Source organism: Cibotium barometz, chromosome 35 (assembly GCF_041138505.1).
Source record: "Cibotium barometz isolate CiBa-2024 chromosome 35, ASM4113850v1, whole genome shotgun sequence".
NCBI classification, from domain to species: domain Eukaryota; kingdom Viridiplantae; phylum Streptophyta; class Polypodiopsida; order Cyatheales; family Cibotiaceae; genus Cibotium; species Cibotium barometz.
The window spans coordinates 2,192,713-2,200,673 of record NC_141080.1 but is presented as its reverse complement, the minus strand read 5'-3'; positions in this window follow the sequence as shown (position 1 = coordinate 2,200,673).

Sequence of the window (7,961 nt, the reverse complement as noted above, 5' to 3'; positions counted from 1 at the left end):
CGTCGATTTGAGGTAATCTTGAGCTGATTTATGGGCTCCATCCAAAGCTACTTAACATGTACAGACACCCCATGGTAAAAGCCCCTTCAATCTCTTCTTCCTCCAACTCAATTTGAGCCTCTAAATTTGAAACCTATTAATCACTTGTTTAAGCCTCTAATTATCATTACTAAGGTGTGATTAGCAAAATTTAGGTTTACAATGCAAGTTGTAAGAGAAAACACTATTGAGTAGTACTCAATAAGACCCCTTATTAAGCACGGAGAATGTAGAGATTGTCACTAAGTTCAATAGGGATGGTTTTTTTACATGGTAAAGCAAGACCATGTACTTACTTCTATGTACATGGTTTTTTTACATGGTAAAGCAAGAACATGTACTTACTTCTATGTAAGGGCCTTTGGCATCTAACCGAGGATGAACAAGTGGAGGTTAAGCCACTTCAAAACAACAAAGCATTAGTCATTATTACTCAAAACCATAGTGATGATGTGATGAGTCACATTGTTGGCAGCAAAGGATGCCAAATTGGCATGGCGGGAGCAACTTAACAAGATTTTTGACACCGACTCAAAGAGCGCAAAGATCAACCTTCTCATGCAGTTTTACAAGCTTGACAAGAAGGATACCAAAACCATGGCACAACACTCAAAGTTATTAAGCAACAACTTAGTGTTTTGAAGAAGATAAACCTATTATTGCATTGCTAAAGAGTGTTGACAAAGAACCATATGAATCACTGTTTTTGCTACACTAAAAAATGTGCCCAACACTAAAATTAAAGACATTGAATCATCTTTTCTTGAACATGAATTAAAATTCAAGGATAAAGAACTATTCAAATCACATTCAAGTGAGCAAGCACTCTATGAAAAAGGGTGGGAGATTTCAAAGGATAAATTAAACAACGTCTCAACTTCCAAGATGCTATCATTGTGGAAAACTTGGTCACACAAAGAATATATATCACAATAAAGATAAACCAAAGCTTGTTTGTGATTACTGTGGAAAAATTGGTCACCTAGAAGAAGATTGCTATCACAAAAAGAAGCATGTAAACTACATCGAGGTCAAAGATGCGCTCCAACAGAGCAGAAGACACATTCTTCTAGAGAAAGAACCATTGTATTCTTCACCCCTTGTTGTCTTTACAAAAAGTGTGATGTAACTAGCCTCTTAAGGAATATGATGCACTCAAGCTAAAATACATAGCCAAAGTAGCTATAGTGCCAAAGTAGCACAAGGGCCAAAGTAGCCTAGCACAAGGGGAGAGAGAGAGGAAGAGTAAAAGCCTAAAAATTATACCCAATCTAGCATCAAGGGGGGTGTTGTGATGAGTGATGCTAGAGTGCCGTCACCTAGTCAAAGTTATCCCACATGAGCTCTCAAAGCCTTGTTGTACCTCCCTCGTATAAAAGAGGTGTTATGGCTCACCCGAACCCTCCTTGAAACACATCCAATAAGAGATTACCTGGTGAACCACAACTGTCGTGAGGATCTTTCCAATGGTCGAGCTCGTAACCCTTGAGGTCTCCAATCTCTACAACTCCTTGATGAGAAGCAATTCCACCGCGTCTCCCGTGAGCGTTGTCACACTGCCACATTGCACTACAGGTCCTCGTCACTCCTCTCACCTCACTTCACTCACACACACTCACTAGCATGCATTAGGGAGAGAGATTAGCAAGAGCAAGACTCAATTGCACAATGGGAGAGTATGTTGTATTATGAGAGATATTCACTTATATACATGGCCATAAGTGTTTACACTCACTTAAACTATGGCCGGCCGGGAATTTTAGGCTCATAAGAGGCCTAATGCTATTACAATAACTACTCTCATAATATATCCATGAAGTACATCACTTAGGACTTCATCCTATCTTGCTACCACACGTGCTTGAAGCGGGAATCACCATAAATACTCCGTGACACCATCACGGGCGCCCGTCCAAGTTGTAGCTTTGGACACTATGGCTTCATATCTTGAATGTATGACCATTTGGTGTATCTACCAGTGACTCCTTAATGTAAGATAATGGCGGTAGCTCTTGTTAATCCTAGAATTGGATTAACATTCCCCCCTTCCTAATGGTGATCACGTCCGTGATCATGTTGAAGACCTTTGTGTGGGGAGAATGAACAAGCTTTGGCGATGGCGTTGATGTTTAAGTGACGTTCAATACTCTTTGTTCCTCTAGAAGGAATAAGAAAAGCTAGTTAATTAACGACTAAGTTAGTGGTGTATTGGGAATTCCTAACGGGGTGGGGAGTGGGGTTTTGTGCGAATGATTGAATTTTTTTTATTTGTGTGAGCCCTTTTTTTTTGCTCAATTTGTTTTTGGCAAACAATCATTGGCAAGGTTACATGTGATTTTTGTTAGTGGGGACACTAAGAGATATTAATAATGGGAGAGAAGAGAGAGAAGGATCTGGAGGAATGTAGACTTAATCAGAACGAGATGGTAATTCTCAATTCATCATTTGATTCATTGAAGCGACATTCATCATTTGAAGTAATTGGCCTGTGATGATGTCCCTTTGTGTGGCAGGATTCTTGTCAAATATTGTTGAGTAGGACCTGATCCTGTCTTCTTCTGTCTATGTGCTTTTTATGTTTTTATGCATATGTAAGTGCTCTTATGAAGCGGATTTACATGAAGTAAAAGAATTGAGTCATATAGACTCTTATTGAACTGCCCTGTGTTGAAGTAGCCACTTGTTGGTGAGGATTGAAAGAATTACGTTGACTTGCAAGGCTAATATAGATATCTTCACTAAGGATTGAAGATTATTGATTTGTGAAGATGGTGGCGTCTTTTGGAGAGGTTTGTAATTTGAAGGAAAATTTCGGTGATGGGTTGTATCATTGTCCAGGCTTTCGCCAACCATGGCCCCCCCCATCTAGGTGTTCGATTTTGGCAACCATATGATGGAATTACCATCGTAGTATCCTTGTTGTTGAAGTACATGCACAGGCACCCATCTAAACATTGTAATTTGGTGGCCGATGTGCTTGGTGTTGAGGCTTTTCTCTTTGTGCAAGCTTAGGGGACTTTGTGATGCGCTTGGGGACCCAAACTTTGGAATTTCTTTGGTAGTACCCTTGTGCTTGCAGCAGTGTTTTTGGTACCCACACTTGTTGCATTGGTGGAGTTCTTTGAGGAACTTGCATAGGCTTTTGTGGACGGTGTTGTGGAGTACTTTTCTTTTTCCTGGGCTTTCGAGTGATGCGTTGAGGAATAGGTTTTAACTGTCGAGGTACCCAAATTTGATTGGCATCTTCATAGTAGCCTTGAGCTATAAGTAGCTACTTCTCCACCCACATTTTGATACTATTTAAGATACCTTGATTGTGGTTGTCGTGGTGGAGTTTTCTTTTGGGTTGATGTGGAAGGTTTCCCTCCTTGACTTAAGTTGACGCTGAGGCTTGTGGGTTTGAGACTCTTGGGCAGTGTTGATGATAATGAGGCTAGAGTCTCTTGTGGAATGGTTATCAACGAGGCCTTTGAGCATGTGGTTGTCTCCTTTGGTGAGGTTTGTCGATGAAGATGCATAGGCTCCGGGGTCTTTCATTTGATTTCCTTGTTAGAGATAGATTGTTTGGCTCTGGGAACTACTTCAGGAATAGCTGCTGATTGCGAGGTTTTGGCATCGAATTTCGTAGGTGAGGATGGGGTTAAAGGAGTAGATGCTTTATCGGAGTCGGTTGTTGACGCAGATGGTAGATCATTGTGTATAGGGACTTTTGTGGAAGAGGCTTGTATCCTTTTGTGTTCAGCATCATAGATATCCATTAAAGTTGGATCCTTTTCCTTGCAGTATGGTATTGTTAACTTTTTGTAGTTGACCATCATGATGACTCTATCGTTAGTAAAGCACAGTGGTGCTTGGGCATAGTAACAGTCCATTTATGCCCCAAGATCAAATCTACTTCCAACACATACTCGACCACAAAAAACTTGCAAGTGAGGGGGTTAGTTTCAATATACATTGTATGTTCAAAGTACCCCAAACATGGCATGTTCAAGTCTTGTGTAAAGTGTATTCTTTCAGGATGTGCCATGACACCCAAGTGTCTATTGCCAGGATGTTCTGACTAGCTCGATGGCTAATCAATGCGCATTTGCGCTGCATGTAGAGAAATCCAACCATACCATGATAGAATCTTCCAAAGGAACCATGGGTGTTTCGGTTATTGTTTTAGCTTTAGATCCTGTTTTTGTTTCATATTCCCACTCACTTTCATCCTCTGTTTGGGTCTCAACTTTTTCAAGAGTACCCAATGTGTACACTGGCACACTTGGCTCTCTGACAATTCTTAATGAGGTCTATTTGGAAACTTGCGAATCCTCACAATCCTGTATTATGGAGTTCTTTATGTCTTGGTATAACTCAGGTTGAGCCATCAAAGGTGCAAGTGTTGATGTGATGCTGGCTTTATCATGAGAGAAGAGCATTCCTCCAAATGAGGTTTTGAGAGACTGTTTTAATCTCGTAAGGGAATTATTGAATTCCTCACGTGCTCTCAAGCATGTAATTCATACAATCTGTTTCAAATGACTCTTCTGTAAAGAGTATGTCTTCCTCTTGAAAGGGGAAGCGGTACTCCTTTGTGCTTTGTATCTTGGTTACTCTTTTAGGATTGGCATTATGAGGCTCAATCACAACCGGTGACCCTGTATGACATTCAACCAAGCTAAGCATGCTCTCCTGATCTTGCTTTTTGCGTTCCGCATATGTCATGTGATCATTATTATCCATTTGGGGTGGTTGGGTGGGTTCTAGTTTCTTGATTGGTCTATGTGGTGCACTGAGCAAAGAGTAAGAACTTGTTTCATCTTCTCTTAGTGATGTACTAGAACTTGTTTCATTCTTTGACTTTCTTTGGTTTGTCAGTTTTTCATTATGTTTACCCATGCAACGAGATCGAATTTTCTTTTGGGTTTTTGTATCCTGTGTCATATATCATGTGTCGCATATATGGGTGCTAAGGTTTGTGTGGTGGTCTTTGAGGTGGATGCTTCTGCATCATGTATAGCTTTTGGCTCTTTCGTGTTTATGTCCTCTACAGGCTCCCTTTCCCTGTCTTTTAATTCGACCTTGGTTTTGATAGTTTGTTGTTGTTTGTTTTTCTTGGTTTTAGAAGGTTTTATTTTCTCTTTTAGGTTTTGTTTTGAAGCATGTTCTTCTACCCATGTTGAGGTATTGTCTTTTGTGTTCCTTTTAACTGTTTCTCGTGCCTTGCCTTGTAAGTGTGTAAGCACATTCAAGGGCATCGTGGACAATTGCCCATTTTGTACACTTAAGATGTTAAGAGTTGTATTTTGTGAGAAGTTCCATTGAAACAACTCATCTTGGGAAATCTTGGAACATGTGATCAATGCCACATCATTCACACATTGGTCGCTCGCGGCAAGGTGTCAGTGACTATGGGCATGGAAGTATTCCAAACTATGCAGTTTACAACCTTGTGAGGTCCACGACATTAAAAACACTAAAGTGTTTGATTAACTGCCTCTTGAGCAGTTTCTACCCTTTGGACTGTTTCTGTTTGGTGCACGGGAGATGAAGGTTTTGAGTCCATTGTGGATGAAGCAGGACATTTTTTAGTATCTTAGTCAAAGGTTTTACAATATATGCAGTATAGAAGAACAGGTGCCTTGTATGCACAATGAGGATTGGGATGGTCGTAGTGATTGCATTCAACACAAGGCATCTCATTCCTCACTTTTAGAGGCATTAAGGATGTCTAGGTTTGAAGATTTTTATCCTCTCTTAGAGATGTTGGCTGTAAGGTTTCAAGCAAGGCTATATAAAATTTTGGGAATGTCAATTCCGAGATTGATCTTTCTTTTGCCATTGCTTCACTTGGTTTAGATGAGGAACACCTCGTAGCATGCTCATCTTCTAGCATGTTGTCATCTAAACGTATTGCTTCTTTGCAACATTGATCGAATGTTTCCAAATTGGATATAATGATCAAGTTGTGTAAGCTATTATTCTTTAAGCCCATCATGAAACATCTCCTCAATTGAACATCGTTTAATTTTTCCCATGACTCACAACGTGAGTCCAAGAGTTTTATCCTAAGTACAAAATCTCTAATGGATTCATTTGGTTGACACTCAATTGAATAGAGTTTTGTTACTGCACTCCACCGATCACCTTGTCTGGAAAAGCCATGTATAAAGGCTGATTTCAAGGTTTTGAAGTTGGTCCTTGATCGCCGGTATCAATGCGATGAACCATCGACTAGCTTTTCCCTTTAAACATAAGTTCAACGCATGTACCTTAGTGGGGCAGTTGGGATTTCCAAAGGCTTCATATCTTTGTTCAACGCATGTACCTTAGTGGGGCAGTTGGGATTTCCAAAGGCTTCACATCTTTGTTCAAACATTTGAATGAATTGAACAGGGTCTGTTGTTCAAACATTTGAATGAATTGAACAGGGTCTGTTGTTCCGTCATCTTTGTTCAAACATTTGAATGAATTGAACAGGGTCTGTTGTTCCGTCATATTTGCCCATAATTTTGGAAATTTGTACGACCGTATTTTTGTATGAGTCAGTGAGGTCGTATGTGAGTGCTCTTGTTGGAAGAGACTCAGTGAGTCCTTGGGCCACCCCCCTTCCTAGACTAGTCAGTATGTCCAAGGTGTAGGCATTTAGGAAGGGGTTGGTATTATAGGATTTGCGGGAATGTTAGAGAAGGGACCAAAGCCCGGTGGAATCAAAGTAACAGGGGGTGTAAAACCCGATGACACACTTGTTATATGTATGGCCAATGGCATTGGGAGGTGAATTTGTGGCATAGATCTCAATGGCTCAAAGATGTCATTCATTGGGTTCAATGCTTGTGTGATCCCTGGCAATCCCTCTATTGTGGCCATGTCAAATTGCCTAAATGCTCCTTAATGAGCAATTACAGTTTTTTTATAAAGGCTTTTTATACTTTCCCATAGCCCGTTACAGACTCAAGAGGCTTGGCGTACTCTTCGCTGGATCAAACGGGTGTCCATTTGCCCTTATTAACTTAGGTGCTATACGCACGTGAATCTGAGATATTTTTCTGAAAAAAGCATATACTAGGAACTTCCCAGATGGAAGACGAGGTCCTAAAACCTATTTTCCATCATTGTCTCAAGACAGAAAAATTTTATGAGAAATTTTTCCCTGTTTCACAGCATGTTTTTAAGAGTTTCAAAAAGAATTTTGTGAAAAAGTCTTTACAAGGGAGTTATAGTATCTTTGGAGTACTACAACTTTGTTTCCCTGAGTCGTTCGTGATTTTGTCGTTTAGACCCTCTAAAAGTAGCTCTAAAAGTAGCTCTAATATGGCTCGTCATCGTTTTCACACTAATTTTTACGATTTTTCGTGGTTTTTGGGCTGTTTTTTGTCTTGATTTTTGGGTCGAATTTTGAGGCTGCTGGTCGGAGTCCAAAATGGTCGATTTTGACTTCGGACACCCAAATCCAAAGTCGAAGAGCTCAATGTCAGCTTTCCAATGAGCCCTAGAGCGCCTTCATTGGATATACGGTTTAGTAGATATGGGTCTCCAAACAGGAGGTATTTTCTAGAGTTTTTTTTGGGCCAACGGACCCCTTTTCACATCGACGGACATCACGAGTTTTATAAATTTTAATTTTTTACTTAAATTTTATATTTTATATTTTTTTCGTGAACTCTAGTTCCTTGAAATTGTAGAATATTAAATTCATTTTTTTTCATGTCTGACTTTTCACGACCTGAACTTTCACGGTTCACGGCCTGAACTTTCATGGCTCACGGCCTGAACTTTCACGGCTCACACCCTGAACTTTCACGGTTCACGGCCTAAACTTTCACGGAATTTATTTATTATTATTATTATTTATTTTGGAGTTTAGTGAAAAATACGAATTTTTCTTTTTTGGGGGAGGAATATTTTTTGAATTTAAAATGAAAGGGGTATGGGCATTT